General features: G+C 45.4%; 1 protein-coding gene and 1 long non-coding RNA gene across 2 annotated transcripts in view; one reads left to right on the top strand and one right to left on the bottom strand.

Annotated features, from left to right (window-relative positions):
* RCAN1 (regulator of calcineurin 1) overlaps positions 1 to 23,637 on the top strand; it is a 118,281-nt gene that overhangs the window by 62,873 nt on the left and 31,771 nt on the right. The window lies entirely within an intron of this gene.
* On the bottom strand, positions 8,123 to 19,698 carry LOC130357139 (uncharacterized). The gene is made up of 3 exons (XR_008889117.1): positions 19,423 to 19,698; positions 19,233 to 19,309; positions 8,123 to 8,285 (listed from the first exon to the last, which is right to left on the bottom strand). It is a non-coding gene; the product is annotated as an uncharacterized LOC130357139 (long non-coding RNA).

Genomic DNA, 23,637 nt, shown 5'->3' with positions numbered 1-23,637 from the left:
GGCCCGGACCACCCTGACAGGTAGGGGGAGAGATGCGGGTGGTGGTGGCGGAGGCGGCCTATGGCACCGCAAAAGCCACTGCAGTGCATTGATTTAAAGCGCCCGCTTTAAATCAATGACCTGCAGCGGTGTCGAGGGGGGATAAATAGCCGATCAGCTCAGCTGCTCAGCGTTTGGAGCAAACTGTTCCGAACGATGGAGCCGGCGCCGGGAGCTCGTGATGTCCCAGCCCCGGACCCCTCATGACTTCACGCTCCGCCCCCTCAATGCAAGTCTATGGGAGGGGGCGTGACAGCCGTCACGCCCCCTCCCATAGACTTGCATTGAGGGGGCGGGGCGTGATGTCATGAGGGGGCGGGGCTATGATGTCACAAGCTGCCGGCTCCAGCGTTCGGAACAGTTTGTTCCAAACGCTGAGCAGCGGAGTGCCCCTTTAAATTCTCCTCCTCTGACTTTTATTACTTTTTTCACCCTGGGGCTTTATGAGGGCTCATTTTAATTAAAAAAATTTTTAATAAATTTTTTTTTTTTTTTTGCATTGTGATCTGTAGTTTTTTATCAGTACCATATTTTTAAATGGGACTTTTTGATGGCTTTTTATAAAAAAAAAAAATTAAAATAATAATAATAATAATAATAAATTCTGACAAATGAGGTGAACAAAAATCAACGGTTCAGACATTTTTGATATTTTTTAAGGTTTTTTTCCTCCTCGCCTTTTCAGTGACATAACTTTGATTTTTCCATCCGCAGACCCATGTGAGGGCTTATTTTTTGCATGACCAATTTTACTTCGTAGTGACACCATTCAATTTTAGCATAAAATGTACGTAAAGGCAAAAAAGAAAAAAAAAAAGAGGGGGGGGGGGAGACGACAATTTTGGGGGGTTTGTTTTTACGCAGTGCGCTTTTTTTCAGTAGAAATTACACATTGGGGGAGATATATTAAAACCTGTCCAGAGGAAAAGTTGCCCAGTTGCCCATAGCAACCAATCAGATCACTTCTTTCATTTTGCAGAGGCCTTGTTAAAAATGAAAGCGATCTGATTGGTTGCTATGGGCAACTTTTCCTCTGGACAGGTTTGGATAAATCTCCCCCATTACCTTTATTCTGTAGGTTCATACGATTACAACTATACCCAATTTATATAGGTTTTAGCGTTTCAGAGGCCTTTTCAAAAACGAAAGAAGCGATCTGATTGGTTGCTATGGGCAACACAGTAACTTTTCCTTTAGACAAATTTTGACAAATCTCCCCCCTATGTATGACCTTTGGTAAGAAAATTTGTATGCTTAAAATTGTCCTCTTCTGACCCCTGTAAGGCCCCTTTCACACTACAGGTATCATCCTGCTTTTTTACTGCTTTTATTTTACAATAACGGATGGAAAAACTGATGCAATAACTGGTAATAACGGATGATAACTGATGACCATCATCCGTTATTTTTAATGTTTTTTTTCTTAAAAAACCCCTGATGTTGTTCATCCGATATTACCAGTTACACCAGTTTTTTTTATCCGTTTTTTAACCCTTTTTTGTAAAGCTGTACTGAGCATGCTCAGTACAAAAACTGGATGTTAAAAAACCTGACAATAACTGATAACGGATGTTTTTTTTGAACATCCGGTTCCCATAGAGTTCAATCTTAAATTTTAACGTCCGTTTTTTCCACCATTTTTTTGGTTGGACCAAAAACGAGTGCATGCATCGTCTTTTGTGCCGGCAAAAATAACTGACATTAGTAAAAACGGACATGACTGATGCAAAAGGACGGTCAAAAAATCCCATTGACATAAATGAGATTTTTTGATGGCCGTTTTCAGGCCTTTTTGCTGGGAGTAATAACGGAGGTTTTTTACAGGATGATCCCTGTAGTTTTAAAGGGGCCTAACTCTTTCATTTTTCTGTATATGGGGCTGTATAAGGGAGCATTTTTTGGGCTCATACCATTGTCCAAGCATGCTGGGAGTTGTAGTTTTACAACAGCAGGGGGCCCACAGTACGGAGACCACTGCTATTTACAGCGTGGAGTGTATTCTTCAGAGAAAAACGCCTCACGTGAAATCCCATGTTTGGCATCCGAGAATCCAGCAGTTTTTACTGTTTCTCCAGCAGCTATGCCTCCCATTCTCCCTATACAAATGCACACTTGCCTCAACTGAGTGTGCATATATTCTGAATAGGGTGAGGACAAGTGCTGGGAAAGAAGGTCTGGGAAGATTTCACCCAAGATTTCCACTCAATGGCTGATCCTGCAGGACTCCTGCTAATGGGAACGGAGTTCTCTCTTTGGAAAAGGTGCAGGAACTCCATCCCCACACGTTCCTGCAGGACTTTAGCCCTGGTGGGGACCCTGAGAACAGAGGTATTGGGCATGTTAAAATACAATGTACCCAGCCCCATCTGTTTTCTCCTTCCATTTGTGCCACCATACATGTTTGATGTCAGGTTTGGTCAATTTACAGGACCGGCAGACTATCTGATGGGTATAGCGTCGCCACCTGACCGGTATTTTACCGGCACAGCCGGTATTTTGGCCACCCTTTCAGTATTTTTATTTGAAATACCAGCCATGCAATGGCCAGTATTTATCCAACCAATCCTCCAGCTTGTGGATTGTGGCACCATATACTATACCAGTGTTTCCCAACCAGGGTGCCTCCAGCTGTGGCAAAACTACAACTCCCAGCATGTTGGACTAGATAGTAATATATATTGTATACGTCAGTGTTTCCCAACCAGATTGCCTCCAGCTGTTGCAGAACTACAACTCCCAGCATGTTGGACTATATAGTAGTATATATAGTATCCGTCAGTGTTTCCCAACCAGAGCGCCTCCAGCTGTGGCAAAACTACAACTCCCAGCATGTTGGACTAGATAGTAATATATATTGTGTACGTCAGTGTTTCCCAACCAGAGTAGCTCCAGCTGTAGCAAAACTACAACTCCCAGCATGTTGGATTATATAGTAATATACATATTATAACGTCAGTGTTTCCCAACCAGAGCGCCTCCAGCTGTTGCAAAACTACAACTCCCAGCATGCCCGGACAGCCGTCGGCTGTCCGGACATGCTGGGAGTTGTAGTTTTGCAACAGCTGGAGGCACCCCTGGTTGGGAAACACTGACCTATACTATATACTACTATATAGTCCAACATGCTGGGAGTTGTAGTTTTCGTTTGGGGCAGCTGCTGACCCACAGGCTGTATCAGGGCATTCTGGGAGTTGTAGTTAGTAACTAACTGCAACACTCCCGCATTTGCTTACTCCGCTCCCCAGCGTCCGGAACATTGAGTTCCGAACGCTGTGTGCGGACTTCCATTTTCATGCCCGCCCCCTCGTGACGTCACGGCCTGCCCCCTCAATGAAAGTCTATGGAAAGGGGGCGCAATGCCCTCCCATAGACTTGCATTGAGGGGGCGGGACGTGACGTCACATGACGGGGCGCAACGTTGCGAGGGGGCGGGCATGAACACAGAAGCCCGCACACATCGTTCGGGACCCTTTAAAATAAAAAAAAATTAAAAAAAGCGTTAAAAAAATCACATCAAAACAAAAGTGGTACTGTTAAAAACTATAGATCGGGGAGCAAAAAATGGGTTTATAGAGGTCAGAATAGGATAAAATTTCCCCCGCATACGTTTATCCTGTGATGTTACGCATCTATAATTAATTCAGCAAATTAGCATGGCCGGTATTTTTTTTTTTTTTTTTTTTGCAAGAAAGGTGGCAACTAGAGATGAATGAATTTAAAGTAAATTCGATTCGTCACGAACTTCTCGGCTCGGCAATTGATGACTTTTCCTGCATAAATTAGTTCAGCTTTCCGGTGCTCCGGTGGGCTGGAAAAGGTGGATACAGTCCTAGGAGACTCTTTCCTAGGAATGTATCCACCTTTTCCAGCCCACTGGAGCACCTGAAGGCTGAACTAATTTACGCAGGATAAGTCATCAACTGCCGAGCCGAGAAGTTCGTGACGAATCGAATTTACTGTAAGTTCGCTCATCTCTAGTGGCAACCCTAGATGGGTATGGTGGTGTCCCCTGACTGAAGATAGAAGATTCAAATGTGCTGGGTTTCAACATGGCCAATCCTTTTGTTGCTGCAGTTTTCTATTGAAAATGCATGCACACTTGGCCGAGGCGAGCATACATGTGTACTGAGTTAGTTACCTCTCAACAAGCCAGAGCTATTGTACTGTACAGAGACTGTAGACTAGATGTAGTGTACCACTAATCCTCATGGGTGGGTGACCCTATAAATTCCCTCAAATAGGGTAAAGGTTCCTAGATTTTATAGACCGGACTGTATAAGGAGCGGGGTATTTATAAGGGAGGATTCTTGGAGGAGATGATGGAAAAACACCACAATGATTGACTTAACAGCTTGTTGTCTTATCTCCTTTATCTTCCTGGTGGCAGTAGATAAGAATTTTGTATGGAAAATTATTCAGTGGAAGAAATTAGTCACCAGAAATGACTTCCTGATGAAGTAAGGAGCCTTGTGAGTAATATGGGGCAGTTACATATATGACGGTATTACATGCAGACGATATGTCGTATATAGCCAGCGCTGTATTGGTGGAGCATCAAAATCTCTTGAAGCCAGGTTCACCTGTGTTTTCTATTTTCCCATAGGAAAGGAGATTTTTTTAAAGTTCCATGCACACACACTGGGCATTTTTTTTAGGACATAATATGGTTCTTATATTACATTCTGTACTTAGAAATAAGCTGCGCAGCAAGATGTCTGGCGGACATATTAATGCCATAAATGGCTGGCTGACCAAAACCAGTTTTATGTATGTGTCCACCTTAAAGGAAAAATCCTATAGGTATAACCTGTTGTGTCATAGTTACATGTGAGAAGATCACATTGACCACAACTGCTATCTTGGACAACCAATATCCTGAATAATAATGAGTTAAATTAAGAAATTACTCATTTTGCTCTCTCCTCTAGAGCTGTCCATTGAAAATACATGCTTGGCCGAACGTGCATGTGTATGAGGGTAGGGAGATGGATACTGACAGCTAAAGTGTAGCTACGCAGCATAGATGAGAAATGTTTGAGCTCTGGTGAGACTCACTGCTGGTAACCCCTGGCACATCACCGGAATGGAGGGACTGGAGCCATGATCAGGCAGTGAGAAGGCATTTGTATGTCATGGTATGGTGGGTATGTACCCCATGGACAGTGAACTGAGCAGTGGTTAAGTGTGTACCCCATAGACCCATAGACATTGAATGGAGTGGTGCTTAAGTGTGTACCACATAGACCTTGTGGGTGAATATGCACCCCATGGGTATTGAATGTTGAGGAAGGTGAGTTAGCGCCCCATAGACATTGAATAGAGTAATGGTTGGGCTGGTGCTCCGTACACATTGAATGGAGCTGTGGTTGAGTATGCACCCCATAGACACCGAATAGAGCGGTGGTTGAATATGCACCACATAGACATCGAATTGAGCAGTGGTTGAGTATGCACCACATAGACGTTGAGTATGCACCACATAGACATTGAATGGAGCAGTGGTTGAGTATGCACCACATAGACATTGAATGGAGCAGTGGTTGAGTATGCACCACATAGACATTGAATGGAGCGTCGATTGAGTATGCATTTCATAGACGTTGAGTGGAGCTGTGGTTAAGTATGTGCCCATATACATTGAATGGAGTGGTTGAGTATGCACCACATAGACATCGAATAGAGTGGTGGTTGAGTATGCACCACATAGACATCGAATTGAGCTGTGGTTGAGTATGCACCACATAGACATTGAATGAAGCGGTGGTTGAGTATGTGCCTCAAACATTGAATGGACCCATGGTAAGACATTTGCCTCATAGACATTGAATGGAGTAGTGGATGAGTACACTCCCCATAGACATCGATTGGAGCAGTGGTTGAGTTTAGGTCCCATAGACATTGAATGGAGCTGTGGTTGAGTATGCACCCCATAGACACCGATTAGAGTGGTGGTCGAATATGCCCCTTATTAACTTTGATTGGTGCGGTGGTTGAGTATGCGTTTCATAGACGTTGAATGGAGCCGTGGTTTAGTATGTGCCTCATGGACATTAAATGAAGCGGTGGTTGAGTATTTGCCTCATAGACATTGAATGGACCCATGGTTGGATATTTGCCTCATAGACATTGAATGGAGCGATGGTTGAGTATGCGCCCCATAGACATAGATTGGATCAGTGGTTGGGTATGCGCCTTTATAGACCTTTACATGTAGTGGTGGTTGAGTATGTACCTCAAAGACATTGAATAGATTTGTGGTGGGGTATGTGCCCCTTAGACATTGAATGGAGCGGTGGTGGAGTATCGGCCCCATAGATATTGAATGGAGCGGTGGTGGAGTATGAGCCCCATAGACATTGAATCGCGCGGTGGGGGAGTATGGGCCCCATAGACATTGAATAGAGCGGAGGTGGAGTATGGGCCCCATAGACATTGAATGGAGCTGTGGTTGAGTATGCACCGCATAGACACCGAATAGAGCGGTGGTCGAATATGCACCCCATTAACTTTGATTGGAGCAGCAGTTGAGAATGCGTTTCATAGACTTTGAATGGAGCCGTGGTGTAGTATGTGCCCATATACATTAAATGGAGCGGTGGCTGAGTATTTGCCTCATAGACATAGAATGGACCCATGGTTGGATATTTGCCTCATAGACATTGAATGGAGCGGTGGTTGAGAATGCGCCCATATACATAGATTGGATCAGTGGTTGGGTTGGGTATGTGTCCTTATGGACCTTTAAATGTAGCGGTGGTGGAGTATGGGCCCCATAGACATTGAATGGAGCGGTGGTGGAGTATGGGCCCCATAGACATTGAATGGAGCGGTGGTGGAGTATGGGCCCCATAGAAAGGAGAGGCAGGGCACCTTACTGAAGTTGTGGAACAGGACCCCATCATACTGACTGTTACCCCCCCCCCCAGGTATCTGACACTTATCTCATATTTTTCGGATAGAGAATGAACGTCCATTGTGAGACAACTCCTTTACGGTAGGGAGCACCTGTGTCCTACAAGACCCTCTCGTGTGTAAACAAGCTCCTTGTTGCTGGGCATAACCCTGTGCCAGGGGAACAACAGCTGATGATGGCCGCACGGCACGCATTCCAGGCCATTGACAGCTCCGTAGATTTATAGCTCGTGACATGTGCAATGTGCTTCCCATAAAGGCGCAACGTAAGGGATCACACATCCTGGCCGGAGCACCAGGACGTAGATTGGTCCAAATGAGAGAAATTGCTTTCTGTACACATTATTATTACTATTAGATGTTGGGTGAAACCTTGGCAAGTGACGAGAGGAAAGCAGTGAGCGATGAAACGGGGTATGAGGTCATTTTGGCTGATCCAAAATAACATTTTTATAAACCTCACAGGAAAAATGTGGCCCTCCAGATGTTGCAAAACTACAACTCCCAGCATGCCCGGACAGCCATCGGCTGTCCGGGCATGCTAGGAGTTGTAGTTTTGCAACTGCTGGAGGTCTACCAGCAAAAGTCACATAATAAATGTAGTGAACGGTGTGCGCCGCGAATTCGGAAGATTTAGACCGAATCGGCCCTCGATAAATGACCCCTTATGTGTGCACATGGTCGCGGATTTCCCGTTTTTTCGGATTCAGTGGGGCTCTTATTTCATACAAATTTTGATGGAGTTTGCAAACTCAAAATACTAGTCCTATGCGCCCATTCACACTACAGAAATATGGAAATTACAGCAAGGCAGTAATTGTTTTCTATGGGAATCTGCTGCACCGGGCACGATGCAGAATTTCCGCAGAAATTCAAATTCCGGATTCCTCATGAAAAAAATTAGCGTGTTCATGTGCGGACTGCACTTAAAGGGGTTCTCCACCATAAGGTGATTTTAGTACGTACCTGGCAGACAGTAATGGACATGCTTAGGAAGGATCTGCGCTTTTCTTGGGGCTAAATTGCTATCTTGTGAGATTACCATAACACTGTGGCTAGCTTTTTGTGAACTGGTATTTCCTGTTTGAGTTTTTCTTTTTTTGACTACAAATCCCATAATTCCATTTACCTCCCTCCCACACATCAGCCACCCCACCCATTGAAGCATAAATGAGCTGCATCCATTCAAAAGACCTGTGGTTTTCAATCAGGGTGCCTACAGCTGTTGCATTAGTTGCAGGTTGATCTCTCTCCCACCAAGCGATCGCTCCACCCATTGAAGCAGACAGGCTCCCTGTCATCAGCTGACTGTCAGGTCTCGGCCGCATTGCAACCTGGGAAAAATCAGAGACCACAGTCATTTTGTATGCTGTTAAAAATAAATATTGGGGTGAAAATCACATAAGAATTGTGAGAAAACCGTCACAAACAGGTACAGACACTATATTATGAACTACACCAACTTCACAGCCCGTGTAGCATAGTCAAATAAAAAAGATCCTGGAATACCCCTTTAAAATGTTTTCTTCAGGCAGATTTTCCCTAGTGTGAATGGGCCCTAAGGGGGAGATTTATCAAAGCCTGTCCAGAGGAAAAGTGCCCAGTTGCCCATGGCAACCAATCTGATTGCTTCTTTCATTTTCCAGCGGTCTCTTTAAAAATGAAAGAAATGATCTGATTGGTTGCTTTGGGCAACTCGGGGAGATTTATCAAAACCTGTCCAGAGGTAACGTTGCTGAGTTGCCCATAGCAACCAATCAGATCTCTTCTTTCATTTCTGAAAAGGCCTTTGCAAAATGAAAGAAGCAATCTGATTGGTTGCTATGGGCAACGGGTCAACTTTAACTCTGGACAGGTTTTGATAAATCTCCCCCTAAGTGTGCTAAAGGTAGTTGTCACAGCTCTTCCCCCTCTCCACTTAATAACTCATACGAGTTGCATTACTCGGGAGGAGATGGCTTTTATTCCTTTATATGAAACTGATGTGTTGAGAAGCGAGAAAAATGAGCAAGCGAAAGGATCTGTGCAACTAGAGCAAGGGCCAAACTGTAATATGTGGACATCTGGAACAGAGATTATCTAACACAGCCGCTCTTGAAGGGTGTTCCTGGTATCTACTGGTTAGTACCAACCCAGAGGAAGGACCACCAATGAACAAGCAATAGGGTTATGGAAGCCCAAGACTCCTTGATGTAGGAAGCGAAGGCTAGCCCATCTGACCTGATCGTACAGAAGAGGAAATTGCAAAAAAAAAAATTATGGAACATGGTGTCCGAACATTTGGGGCAGCGCAGTTTGCTCTTGTATTGTACTACCTCAATGCAGATGGGCCAAAATGCCCGTGTGGACTCCTGTCCCCCGCTGAGAACTCCAACAATAGGCATGTGACCATCGGAACTTGACTATGGAAAAATGGATGAAGACGGTCTGGTCTGAAGCTAAAATTGTCTGATTAGTTCAAGCCGTTTGTGGACATCATTGAGGGGACAAGTCTGTATCGGTGAGGCCATATATTACGTAACAACCTCTTAATTCGTAATACCACATTTCTCCAGCAGAGGCTTCCATGTGAAAAATGTGTGGCTGCCCGCAGCTTCCTCAAGGATAAAAGCTGATCGGTGGGTTTTTAGTTGTTGGACACAGAGTAATCTCACAATACGTGGGTCTCCAATTTTTGAAGGGGTGATCGGGACAGAATTTGCTTATGATTCTCAGAAATAACCTAAAAAAGTTGTTAAAATTAAAATTTTGGAAAGAAATAACTCATTGGTGAAGAGCCAGGTTGGGGCAGACATTTTCTAGACACGATTCTTTTTGTTTTATTGGTGAACGTCTAGCCTGGCATCCTACCCAACTTACAGATATTCGCAGGACAGTTGGGGTGGGGGGGGGGGACAATAGTCTTTTTGTTCATTTGCCACATCCTCCAAAGGGAAACATTAGAAAAGAACAATGCGGTTATTATTTCTTAATTATAGCCGAGTTAAGTGAGGCAGAACTTTGGGTCGTAAATAGTGTTCCGGGAGATCAAACGTGACAAGGATGCAACCTACAGTTCAGTGTGTCCCTGTTTGACTTCATAAGGGTAATACACTGCTCAAAAAAATTAAGGGAACACTTAAAGGACATCTGTACTGCATGAATTTTACATATTCCTGTGCCCGGGCTGCAAAAATAAACAAAATAAACTTTATCTCCCTTTTCTTGTTTCCCCGTTGCTTGGGGACCGGCCTCGCGGTCCTCCGCTGCAGTCCTCTTGCTGCTGTGACGGTAATGTCACAGCCGTCAGCGTATCACCGGCCGCAGCGATGTCCTGCCTCGGCTGGTGATAGGCTGAGCGCACTGTCATGTAAGTCAATGACACTTCTGTGAAATCACACTGTCCACTCAGGAAGCAACACTGATTGACAATCAATTTCACATGCTGTTGTGCAACTGGAACAGACAACAGGTGGAAATTATAGGCAATTAGCAAGACACCCCAATAAAGGAGTGGTTCTGCACTCGGTGACCACAGACCACTTCTCAATTCCTATGCTTTCTGGCTGATGTTTTGGTCACTTTTGAATGCTGGCGGTGCTTTCACTCTTGTGGTAGCATGAGTCGGAGTCTACAACCCACACAAGAAACTCAGGTAGTGCAGCTCATCCAGGATGGCACATCAATGCGAGCTGTGGCAAGAAGGTTTGCTGTGTCTGTCAGCGTAGTGTCCAGAACATGGAGGCGCTACCAGAAGACAGGCCAGTACATCAGGAGATGTGGATGAGGCTATGGGAGGGCAACAACCCAGCAGCAGGTGCCCTGTGCTCTTCACAGATAAAAGCAGGTTCACACTGAGCACATGTGACAGATGTCTGGAGACGCCGTGGAGAACGTTCTGCTGCCTGCAACATCCTCCAGCATGACCAGTTTGGCGGTGCGTCCGTAATGGTGTAGGGTGGCATTTCTTTGGGGGGCCACACAGCCCTCCGTGTGCTTGCCAGAGGTAGCCTGACTGCCATTAGGTACCGAGAGGAGATCCTCAGACGCCTTGTGAGACCATATGCTGGAGCGGTTGGCCCTGGGTTCCTCCTAATGCAAGACAATGCTAGACCTCATGTGGCTGGAGTGTGTCAGCAGTTCCTGCAAGAGGAAGGCATTGATGCTATGGACTGGCCCGCCCGTTCCCCAGACCTGAATCTGATTGAGCACATCTGGGACATCATGTCTCGCTCCATCCACCAACACCACATTGCACCACAGACTGTCCAGGAGTTGGCCTCACCTCATCAGGAGCATGCCCTGGCGTTGTAGGGAGGTCATACGGGCATGTGGAGGCCACACACACTACTGAGCCTCATTTTGACTTGTTTTAAGGACATTACATCAAAGTATGATCAGCCTGTAGTGTGGTTTTCCACTTTGATTTTGAGTGTGACTCCATATCCAGACCTCCATGGGTTGATAAATTTGATTTCCATTGATAATTTTGTGTGATTTTGTTGTCCACACATTCAACTATGTAAAGATGAAAGTATTTCATACAACTAGTTCATTCATTCATTCAGATCTAGGATGTGTTATCTTAGTGTTCCCTTTATTTTTTTGAGCAGTGTAGAATAGTTCTAGCCCTGGAACACCATGTGGGTTTTTCAAAGAAGCCATTTATTAAAGGGGTTGTCAGACCATTTACATGTACATCACATGCACTTACATAAGACGGCACCAGTTGGTGCTCATAGTGTATAGTAATGAGAATATCTATCTATTGGTGAGGAGAATAGATAGGAAACACATGTCAGTCACTCTCCTCATCCACCAAGCTAAAGCTGGAGGACACGCATGCTGAGTCACTCTTCCACAGTCAGGTCAATGCATAATGTTCCTCTATATACTGCAAAGCAGTCAGTAGATATGGATTTCTGCCCTGCTTTTTAGTGAAAGAGCAAAGCCTCTGTTACATGGCAGTTCAGCCGAGAAGACTTCTTCTGCAGGGCAAGTAAGTGGGGGTCTATATTGTCAGCTGCCAGAGGGGGAAGGAGACTGATTCTGTCCAGAGTCGGCCCCCAGCATCGTCTCGGGAGCAGAAAAACTATTAGATGGTTTCCTATAGCGAGTGCACCACAATTTAAAAAAAATATATACCCTTTTGGATCTGTCTTGAAATCTGTCCCTTACGTATTCTGCATGCGTTTTACTTTAGGGGAGACTTGGTCATAAGAACAGAGCTAAGCTGTAGGACTAGCAGTATGGATGTGTGTGACACTGTATCTTTCAGCTGTCAGAACATGATGGGAGTTGTAGTTTCGTAACAGCTGGAAAGCCACAAGATACTGGACTATCAATGGAACCATTAGACATGGGAAACATTGAGGGTCTGCCTCGGTCTCTGTGATCTCGTGACTCAGTGTTCAGTCCTCATTTTCGACCCCCCCACTATCAGGAGACAATCAGTAAGCAGGCAATCGATTTTTAATATAAGAACAGGGCACTGTATTCTACACCTACAACACTCCCCTCTGCTTGACCTATCCTGGCATTCAGCCGTGAGTACACAAATTGTTCTGTCGGCATTCGGTTACGCCATAGCCTTTGGACTATATAGTATTGTTTCCATAGCTCTTTTATATCTAGATCAATCACATGGCAGATTGTTGGCTGCTAACCTTTCATAGGAGATAAAAACTATTGTTAACTGATGGAAACATTTTTATAAAAAGAAAGCTGGAACTGGTTCTACTTGTTTATATAGATTAGACATAGATGTGTTGGCTCCGGCAGACCTGCGTGATTCATCTATAATCCGTCTTATAGTCAACGCCATAAAATTATGCTGCAATTTACTAGAAGTCATTAAATAGATCATCCGTAAGAATGTTCCATCACAAAGCCATTGTATACAGTAGTTCCCACGTGGAAGGATCTTTGTGCAAGATGCAGCACCCTACCTGTTCTATTGACTTTCTGTTAAGATTTTCAAACCTGTAGTTTTGTTTTTGACTGTTAAAGGGGTATTCCGGGCAAAAACATTTTATCCCCTATCCAAAGGATAGGGGATAAGATGTCTGATCATGTTGACCCGCTGCTGAGACCCCCCGGGATCTCCCTGCTGCACCCTGAATCTCCAGTTTCGGAAACCTCTGGGTTTCCGGGACTGGGGACGTGACGTCACGCCATATGACGTCACGCGAATGCGGGTGCTGCAGGGAGATCGCGGGGAGTCTCAGCAGCGGGCCCACCGCGATCAGACATCTTATCCTCTATACTTTTGATAGGAGATAAGATGTTTTTGCCCGGAATACCCCTTTAAGGCCGATCTATATACAGTATATGTGTATGGGGGTGGGGGGGCTTAAGCCATCTGAACCTTCTCTCTCATGACATCTGCCTTCAAAGGAGAGACGGGAGACCACATATACATTGCACTCAAGTTTTCACGTTTTTTCATGTGGTGGCCTTAAAATAACAACAAATTAAGTTTTTACCCCATAATCCTGCACGAACGACTGTAATTAATTTTTTAATTTTTTTCCAAAATATTCAAAATTAAAAACAAAAAAATTGCATGAACAAAAGTATTCTAATTTAGCTTTGGCCTAGTTCTGGAGGAAGGTACAAAACATTTCTGCTGCACTGAAAGTTTTCAAGAGCATGGTGACCTCCATAATTCCTACATGAAAGAAGTTTGGAACATCCAGGACTCATGCCCCACCAAACTAAGTAATCAAGGAGGGCCTTGGTGAACAAAAACCCAATGGTCACTCTGGCTGAGTTACAAAGATCCTGTGTGACGATAGGAGAAACTTCCAAAATGTCCAGATCCATCACTGTAGCCTCCTTAGTCTAAGTCTCTCCTTAGTAAAATATACATGAAAGCTGCCTGGAGTTTGCAAAAAGCACCCAAAGGACTAAAGAAACAAGATTCTCTAGTCTGATGTTACCAAAATATAACTTTTTGTCTGTAGGAAACTAGACCCTGCTTATCATCATCCCAATAACAGCCCTACAGTGAAGCATGGTGGGGGCAGCGTCATGTCTGGAGGAAACCAGGCCCTGCCCATCACCTGCCCAATACCATCCCTACAGTGATCATGGTGGGGGCAGCGTCATGTCTGGAGGAAACCAGGCTCTGCCCATCACCTGCCCAATACCATCCCTACAGTGATCATGGTGGGGGCAGCATCATGTCTGGAGGAAACCAGGCTCTGCCCATCACCTGCCCAATACCATCCCTACAGTGATCATGGTGGGGGCAGCATCATGTCTGGAGGAAACCAGGCTCTGCCCATCACCTGCCCAATACCATCCCTACAGTGATCATGGTGGGGGCAGCATCATGTCTGGAGGAAACCAGGTACTGCCCATCACCTGCCCAATACCATCCCTACAGTGATCATGGTGGGGGCAGCATCATGTCTGGAGGAAACCAGGCACTGCCCATCACCTGCCCAATACTATCCCTACAGTGATCATGGTGGGGGCAGCATCATGTCTGGAGGAAACCAGGTACTGCCCATCACCTGCCCAATACCATCCCTACAGTGATCATGGTGGGGGCAGCATCATGTCTGGAGGAAACCAGGCACTGCCCATCACCTGCCCAATACCATCCCTACAGTGATCATGGTGAGGGCAGAATCATGTCTGGGGGAAACCAGGTACTGCCCATCACCTGCCCAATACCATCCCTACAGTGCAGCATGGTGGGGGCAGCATCATGTCTGGAGGAAACCAGGCACTGTTCATCACCTGCCCAATACCATCCCTACAGTGATCATGGTGGGGGCAGCATCATGTCTGGGGGAAACCAGGTACTGCCCATCACCTGCCCAATACCATCCCTACAGTGCAGCATGGTGGGGGCAGCATCATGTCTGTAAGAAACCAGGCACTGCCCATCACCTGCCCAATACCATCCCTACAGTGAAGCATTATGCTGTAAGGACAGGGAGATCGGTCAGGGTTGAAGGAAATGTTAATAGAGCAAAGTACAGAGATATTCTTAATGAAATAAGAATATGAATATGAACCGGAGCGCTCTGGACCTCAGACTGGGCCAATGGTTCACCTTCCAACAAGACAATGCCCCTAAGCACACAGCTAAGGCTACGCAGGAGCGGCTTAGGGACAACTCTGTGAATGTCCTTGAGTGGCCCAGCCAGAGCCTGAACCCAATGGAACATCTCTGGAGAGAATGAAAATGGCTTCCACTGACGGTCTCCATCCAACCTGACAGAGCTGAGAGGATCTGTAGAGAAGAATGGGAGAAAATCCCCAAACCCAGGTGTGTAAACCTTATGGCCTCAACCCCAAGAAGACTGGAGGCCGGAATCACTGCCAAAGGGGCTACAGCCAAGTCCTAAGTAAAGGATCCGAATACTTATGTCACTGCAAGATTTTAGTTTTTCCTTTTAAAAAAATTAGCAAAGATTAATGGGGGAAACTTTTTTTTTTTTCTTTTAAGTTTATTTTAGCACTAGTCCGCGACAGAACAAATTGTGGAAGGGTCTGAAAACTTTCTAAATGCTCTGTACGTTAGATGGTCAACCCATTCCAACAAAATCAGTGGCCTTGGTCGATATTAATCTGTGTGTATGGAGAGTGTAATACTTCTATTTATTTTCCTAGAATTTCACTTTTACATAGATGTTCTTCTACTACTTGCGGTTTTTATGGAGCTTAGTGACTTTTTTTGTTAGAAAGTTCTCTGTTTTAAATTTTAGAGATTCAAAAATGCGCATTTTTTCCCACAATTATGTAATTAAGTTAATAGCTGTGCGGACAGCAGGGATTATTTTTTCCATATTAAGTATAAAATAATTATATAGAGAAGAGTTTGCCAGTTTTCCTGTATGTAACCCAGAGCTGTGAAGAATGAGCCCCCCCTTAATGATATCATACCCCAAAAACGTGTCTTGTATTAGCCCGGGTGATATAACCCTACACTGCTCTTTATTAGATGTGAGGAAATTGTTCACATTTTATTTGGAGGCTTGGTGAACGTTTCTTCGCAGTTATTTTCCCATGCGGCTGCTGAAATAACAGAATTTTATAGTTTTCCCATCTGTTTAGGATGCAGTAAATGGGAGACTGCAAGAAAAATACAACAAAAAAAGACAAAACACAGAAATCCCATAAATGCATCTCTAGGAAGTGACCTTAAAGGGGTACTCCGGTGAAAAACGTTTTTTTTTTTTCTTTTCTTAATCAACTGGTGCCAGAAAGTTAAACAGATTTGTAAATTATTTCTATAAAGAAATCTTAATCCTTCCAGTACTTATTAGCTGGGGATCGACCGATTATCGGTTTGGCCGATATTATCGGCCGATAATCACGATTTTGGACATTATCGGTATTGGCAATTACCTTGCCGATATGCCGATAATGCCCCGCCTCCCGGCCAGAGAAGACCGTCGCCGCCGCTGCCCCATTACCTCCCCCCATCCTCTGCCCACTAGCCGCTGCCCCATCGCCTCCCCCCCATCCTCTGCCCACATACCGCCGCCTCCCCCCATCCCTGGTGTTATAATTACCTGTTCCCGGGGTCCGCGATCCTTCTGGCTCCTGCGCTGTTGCTGTGCGCTGCGCAATGATTAGTGACGCCCCCAATGCAACGTGATGCACAGCTCTCGCAGGCTTCAGTGACATTGCACCTGCTGGGGAACGCCCACTTTCTGCTGCCGGGAACTCATACAATGTGAGCAAGGAGAAAGGTAAGATACAGAGCTTTTTAAAGTTCGGAATTTTTTTTTTGAAGGGCAGGAGGGGTGTTAGGAGCAGTTAGGGAATATAATCTGAGTTAGTTTAGAAAATATAGTTTGATCCCAGGTACTCTTTAAGCACATGAGCCCCCTGATCAGGGCCGTGTTAACTGACCTAATGGCGGCAGGTGAAGATGAGCGTGCCTGGCGGGTGAGACGACGATCCTCCAGGGCAGGCTGAGCGGGCTCCACAAAATGGCAGCGCGATGTAGTGCATCAACAGGCGGAGGGGGAGGAGACAAGACTGAGAGCAGCATGATCATCTGGTCTCTCTGGTGAGCTCTATCAGTGGAGGGTGTGAGGGACTACTGGGAGTCCGGACTTTATTTATAGAGGTTGCCGCAGCGGTGCGGGTTTTGCAGGACCCGCAGGCATAGCTTCTGACTGCCCGAACAGCAGCCTCCTGACCACTCGAATGTTTTGGGTCGGGTCCCCCGGGATCCTAATCCCAATGCAGGGCTCTACATCACAGCACCATCATAGTACTGCTTAGTCCGGGAACTAACCAGTGGACACTACTTACTGTTAGGTTGTGGTGCAGGAAATAGTTAAAATCAACTGATTGACAGGTTCCACTGTGGTATGATAACCAATCTTATTTACTTCATCTGTCAGTGTTTTTTTGTTACAACTGATCGGTGTCCATTGATGGTCATGTCACAGCCCACTGATCGGCAGGGATCTGACCTCTGCGAGTTCCATGGATCCTTGGAATGGGACGATTTTATCCTTGACCATGGTGGTGAGCAGGCCAGCCAGTGCATTGCTGGGGCTTACAGAATTGGCAGGTGATTTCTGTAACCTTTATTTAATAGAATACAGAGAGAGGGCCGGATTCTGTTTCAGTGACTGGCGAGGGTCCCTGGAGTCCTCAGATCAATGTTTTCTGACATATCAAGATTCCATGAGACACATTAAAACAGAGAATAGAGATGTTTTCCAACCAAAGTGTCTGCTCTATCATCATTTCCGTTCTTTTTTATGTGAGTTTCCTACAAATATGTCAAAGGGCCTACGACTGCCTGCAACCAAATTGGCCTTGGTGCTTTAACCATGTTCAGAAAAACCCTAACAGTCCATGTCTCCAATAGTAGATGTTATCGGACACCATACAATAAAATGGCCTATGATGTAATGTAAGCTTGTAATGGTTGAAGATGAAGCTTTGAAATTGATTTGACACTGGTTGTAGTAGCCGTCCCCTGACTGGCTTGTAGTAGTATCTGTCCCCTGACTGGATTGTAGTAGTATCCGTCCCCTGACTGGCTTGTAGTCGTATCTGTCCCCTGACTGGCTTGTAGTCGTATTCATCTTCTGACTGGTATCTAACCCATGGCTGTCTCATAATAGTATCCATTCCCTGACTGGTTTGTGGTAGTATCCAACCCCTGACTGGCTTGTAGTAGTAGTATCCATCCTCTGACTAATGTATAGTAATAGTATCTATCCTCTGACTGGTGTGTGGTAGTATCCATCCCCTGACTGGCTTGTAGTGGTATCCACCCTCTGACTAGCTCATAGCAGTATCCATTCCCCTGACTAGCTCGTAGCCATATCCACCCACCTGACTGGTGTGTAGCAGTGTCCATCCCATGACTGGAAGCAGTATCCATCCCCTGACTGGCTCGTGGTAGTATACATCCCCTGTCTAGCTCATAGTAGTAGTATCCATCCCCTGACTGACGTGTAGTGGTATCCACCCCCTGACTAGCTCGTAGCAGTATCCATCCCCCTGACAGGCATGTAGCAGTGTCCATCCCCTGACTGGAAACAGTATCCACCCCCTGACTAGCTCGTAGCAGTATCCCTCCCCTGACTGGCTTGTGGTAGTATCCATCCCCTGACTGGAAACAGTATCCACCCCCTGACTAGCTCGTAGCAGTATCCATCCCCTGACTGGCTTGTGGTAGTATCCATCCCCTGACTGGAAACAGTATCCACCCCCTGACTAGCTCATAGCAGTATCCATCCCCTGACTGGAAACAGTATCCACCCCCTGACTAGCTCATAGCAGTATCCATCCCCTGACTGGCTCGTGGTAGTATCCATCCCCTGACGGGCGTGTAATAGTATCCATCCCCTGACTAGCTTGTGGTAGTTTCCATCCCCTGACTGGCACGTCGTAGTAGTATCCATCCCCTAAATAACCATTCCACATGTCTTCCATTGGTAAAGTTGTACTATTATATAATATAATGTATTAATATTTGTTCAGTGGTCTCATGTATATGGCCGGTACAAGGCTGAAACAACCATGCGCGGTACATGATATAACCGAAGGGTGCTACATCTAACTGGTAGCGCATCATCTAGATAAAAGATCGGAACCGAAAGCTATACAGCAGGAGGTGCACCCATCACCGCTAACGTATAGATGCGGCTTCAGCACCTTTTCTGATGCTAGGGCCCCTTTAAGCACATAGCCGCATTTGATCAGGCAAGGACACAGCAAGCGAGCAGTGGATATATATATATATATATATATATACACACATATACACCAACAAACCACAGATACTAATCATTTTGGCTGGAACTAACCTGCATGACTGAAATAAAACTTGATGTAATTGGCGCTTACGCTCTCGTCTAATTGTCAGTTCATAGAATTTTCATGCCTGGAAGGGAAAGCGGTATTTGCTTTTATACGATCACTAAGGAAACAGAACCGACACAGAGAGACCTACAATTATTCTGTTCTGGAGGGGGGGGTGGTATTACGCAGCCTTACCTAATCCGCAACTAATCGACATCCGTCCATGTAAAAATTTTATTTTTTTTATTTTTAGATTTCAAGGCAGATCTATAGTTTGTCTAGTAGAGGTTGCATCCACCTGCGGTTCGTGAAGGGGTTAAGTCATATAGCCGTACATATTTATTTTTTTATGCTGATTTTCGTGTTTTCTGATCGCCAATATCTATCATACAGGGCTAGAGCGAACCTTACACTAGCTAAAGATGTGTCGGAAACCATTGTATTGCAAATGGTCTCCATTCTGTGGGCGGCACGTTATAGAGCAAGAGGAGCGGAGTGGATTAAGATATAGAGGGAGATTTATCAAAACCTGTCCAGAGGAAAAGTTGCCCTTAGCAACCAATCAGATCGCTTCTTTCATTTTCCAGAGGCCTTGTTAACCCCTTAAGGACTCAGGGTTTTTCCGTTTTTGCACTTTCGTTTTTTCCTCATCACCTTTTAAAAATCATAACCCTTTCAATTTTCCACCTAAAAATCCATATTATGGCTTATTTTTTGCGTCGCCAATTCTACTTTGCAGTGACATTAGTCATTTTACCCAAAAATGCACGGCGAAACGGCAAAAAAATCATTGTGCGACAAAATCGGAAAAAAAACGCCATTTTGTAACTTTTGGGGGCTTCCGTTTCTACGCAGTGCATATTTCGGTAAAAATTACACCTTATCATTATTCTGTAGGTCCATACGGTTAAAATGATACCCTACTTATATAGGTTTGATTTTGTCGTACTTCTGGAAAAAATCATAACTACATGCAGGAAAATGTATACGTTTAAAAATGTCATCTTCTGACCCCTATAACTTTTTTATTTTTCCACGTACAGGGCGGTATGATCATTTCTTGCGCCGTGATCTGAAGTTTTTATCGGTATGATTTTTGTTTTGATCACTTTTTATTCATTTTTTACGGCTTAATTAATTATATATTTTTATAGTTCGGACATTTACGCACGCGGTGATACCACATATGTTTATTTTTTATTTTTTTTACACGGTTTTATGTTTTTATGGGAAAAGGGGGGTGATTCAAACTTTTATTAGGGAAGGGGTTAAATGACCTTTATTAACACTTTTTTTAAAAATTTTTTTTGCAGTGTTATAGGTCCCATAGGGACCTATAACACTGCACACACTGATCTCCTATGCTGATCACTGGCGTGTATTAACACGCCTGTGATCAGCATTATCGTCGCTTGACTGCTCCTGCCTGGATCTCAGGCACGGAGCAGTCATTCGCCGATCGGACACCGAGGAGGCAGGTAAGGGCCCTCCCGGTGTCTGATCAGCTGTTCGGGACGCCGCGATTTCACCGCGGCGGTCCGGAACAGCCCGACTGAGCAGCTGGGTCACTTTCAGTTTCACTTTAGAAGCGGCGGTCAGCTTTGACCGCCGCTTCTAAAGGGTTAATACCGCACATCGCCGCGATCGGCGATGTGTGGTATTAGCCGCGGGTTCCGGCGGTTGATTAGCGCCGGGACCGACGCGATATGATGCGGGATCGCGGCGCGATCCCGCTTCATATCGCAGGAGCCGGCGCAGGACGTAAATATACGTCCTGCGTCGTTAAGGGGTTAAAAATGAAAGAAGCGATCTGATTGGTTGCTATGGACAACTCGGCAACTTTTCCTCTGGACAGGTTTTGATAAATCTTCTCCCATAGAGTTTTGAGGGAAAAGATTCAGTACAACTTGTAATTTATTCCCTTCAACATCTGCTAGTTCTGGATTTAGGAGTCTGGTGGGCGGTGCTACTGATTGATAGACACTGTCCTAGAGCAGTGGCCTCCAAACTGTGGCCCTCCAGCTGTTGCAAAATTAGAACTCCCAGTATGTACTGACACAGTAAAATATGTAAATTTGCCACTTTGTGGATTAGTGTTTCCCGACCAGGGTGCCTCCAGCTGTTGCAAAACTACAACTCCAAGCATGCCCGGACAGCCGTTGGCTGTCCGGGCATGCTGGGAATTGTAGTTTTGCAACAGCTGGAGGACCACAGTTTGGAGACCCCTGTTAAAGAGAGATGTCAATCACTTATAAGGACCACCCACTGGACACCCAAGTTCAGGATAAGCAGATGTTGTCGTGAATAAATTACAAGTTGTATTGAATCTTTTCCCTCAAAACTCTATGGGGGAGATTTATCAAAACCTATAATAAAAATATAAAATGAATCCTAATATATTTGTATAAACATCACATTGTGATGTCATCACCCTATGATTATACCGAGATCATAGGGTTTGGCTGTCCAGGCATGCTGGGAGTTGTAGTTTTGCAACACCTGGAGGCACCCTGGTTGGGAAACACTGGCTTAGACACTGCTTATCTCTCTTTACAGCAGTGTTTCCCAACCAGAGTGCCTCCAGCAACAGCTGGAGGCACCCTGGTCGGGAAACACTGATCCACAAAGTGGCAAATCTACATATTTTACTGTGTCAGTACATACTGGGAGTTCTAATTTTGCAACAGCTGGAGGGCCACAGTTTGGAGGCCACTGCTCTGGGACATTGTCTATCAATCAGTAGCACCGCCCACCGGATTCCTAAATCCAGAATGAGCAAATGTTGAAGGGAATAAATTACAAGTTTTGTTCAACCTTTCCCTACAAAACTATATATAAACAAAGGATAAGTTGGCCAGCACTATTGATTCCAAACTATTATATGGACCTGGCTTGCAGGTGCAGGCTGCTGGGCTAAATATACAGCAACAGGAGAATACAGCAGCACACTGCTAGCACAAAGATGTAGATAAAACCAGGGATCGGCCGATATCGTTTTTTTAGGGCCGATACCGATAATCGGTGGAGGTCAGGGCCGATAGCCGATAACTTATACCGATATTCCGGTATAAGTTATCGGCTATTTAACCCCCCGCGACACCGCTGCAGATCATTGATTTAAAGCGTGCGCTTTAAATCAATGCACTGCAGTGGCTTTTGCGGTGCCATAGGCCGCCGCCACCCGCTTCTCTCCCCTTACCTGTCAGGGTGGTCCGGGCCATCCATCCTTCCTGTAGTGTCCGGGGGCATTCCGGGTGAAGGGTTAACCGGTCCGGGCTGTCCTTCTTCTCCGGCGGTCATCTTCTCCACCGGCCTAGTACGCTGCATAGACGCCGCTGCGCAGTGCCGCCCGTGCACAGCGACGCACCTGACGTCACAGCGGTGCGGTGGGGGCGGGGCATTATCGGCTTAACGGACGATAATATCGGCCATACCGATAATCGGTCGATCCCTAGATAAAACATGAGTATATAGATACATCATGAGAAGCTATTCAGCTATGGTGCAATAAATGAAAGTATAAAATTGTGAAGTAATGAAATAGTGAGGTACTTAGCTTGCAATTTGGCGGCCAAATAGCTTGGACCGTCCCACCACTGTAAGGTGACCTCATTGGGACGGACCCTACACTATGAATATGCCTCTATATATCCACTCAGCTCTCCATTTAAAAAAAAATAATTCTTTTTTGGGGGGCAGGGGCAGAGAACATCAGTATTAAAAACAGTTTACGTTTTTTGTTACCCAGAGCATGCTGTGATTTTGGAAAATGGCTCCTGAGCCTAAAAAGGTGTGTCGGTGGCAGAAGGGGTGATCAATTGGCAGAGGGGGAGATGAAACTACAACTCCCAGCTAAACTACAACTCCCAGCATGCCCGGACAGCCAACGGCTGTCCGGGCATGCTGGGAGTTGTAGTTTTGCAACAGCTGCAGGCACCCTGGTCAGCAAACACTGATCCACACAGTGGCAAATCTACATATTTTACTGTGTGAATTAACTCTTATAATCCCGTGACGTTGCGCATCCTCTCAAATTTTGGGACTTGCGGATCGCCTCCGATTATTCTGGGCAGGGAAGTGTGTCAATCCGGTGACACATCCATAATACCTTTTTAGTCGGAAAATATTCATCCCTCTACCTGCTCGGTGTTCACAGCCATTCTATATCTGGTGCTGCCATTACATAAGGAAGTACTCTGTCCGTCAGGTGTGAATCAGCGTAACGTCTCCCGGCATTGTCTCCGGAGCCCTGATCTCACTCCTGCGGTCGGATACGCATATAATTACGGGCACATTAGCGGGTGTGTCATACTTTCCATGCAGGTGAAACCATCAATATGCAAGATCTGTAGATTCTCTTGTCTGCATCTTCTCCGGCATCAGCTGTTTTAACTAGAGATGAGCGAACTT

This window comes from Hyla sarda, chromosome 2 (assembly GCF_029499605.1).
Source record: "Hyla sarda isolate aHylSar1 chromosome 2, aHylSar1.hap1, whole genome shotgun sequence".
In the NCBI taxonomy this organism is placed as follows: Eukaryota; Metazoa; Chordata; class Amphibia; order Anura; family Hylidae; genus Hyla; species Hyla sarda.
The sequence above is the reverse complement of the archived record's forward strand: the minus strand, read 5'-3'. Positions and strand labels throughout refer to the sequence as shown.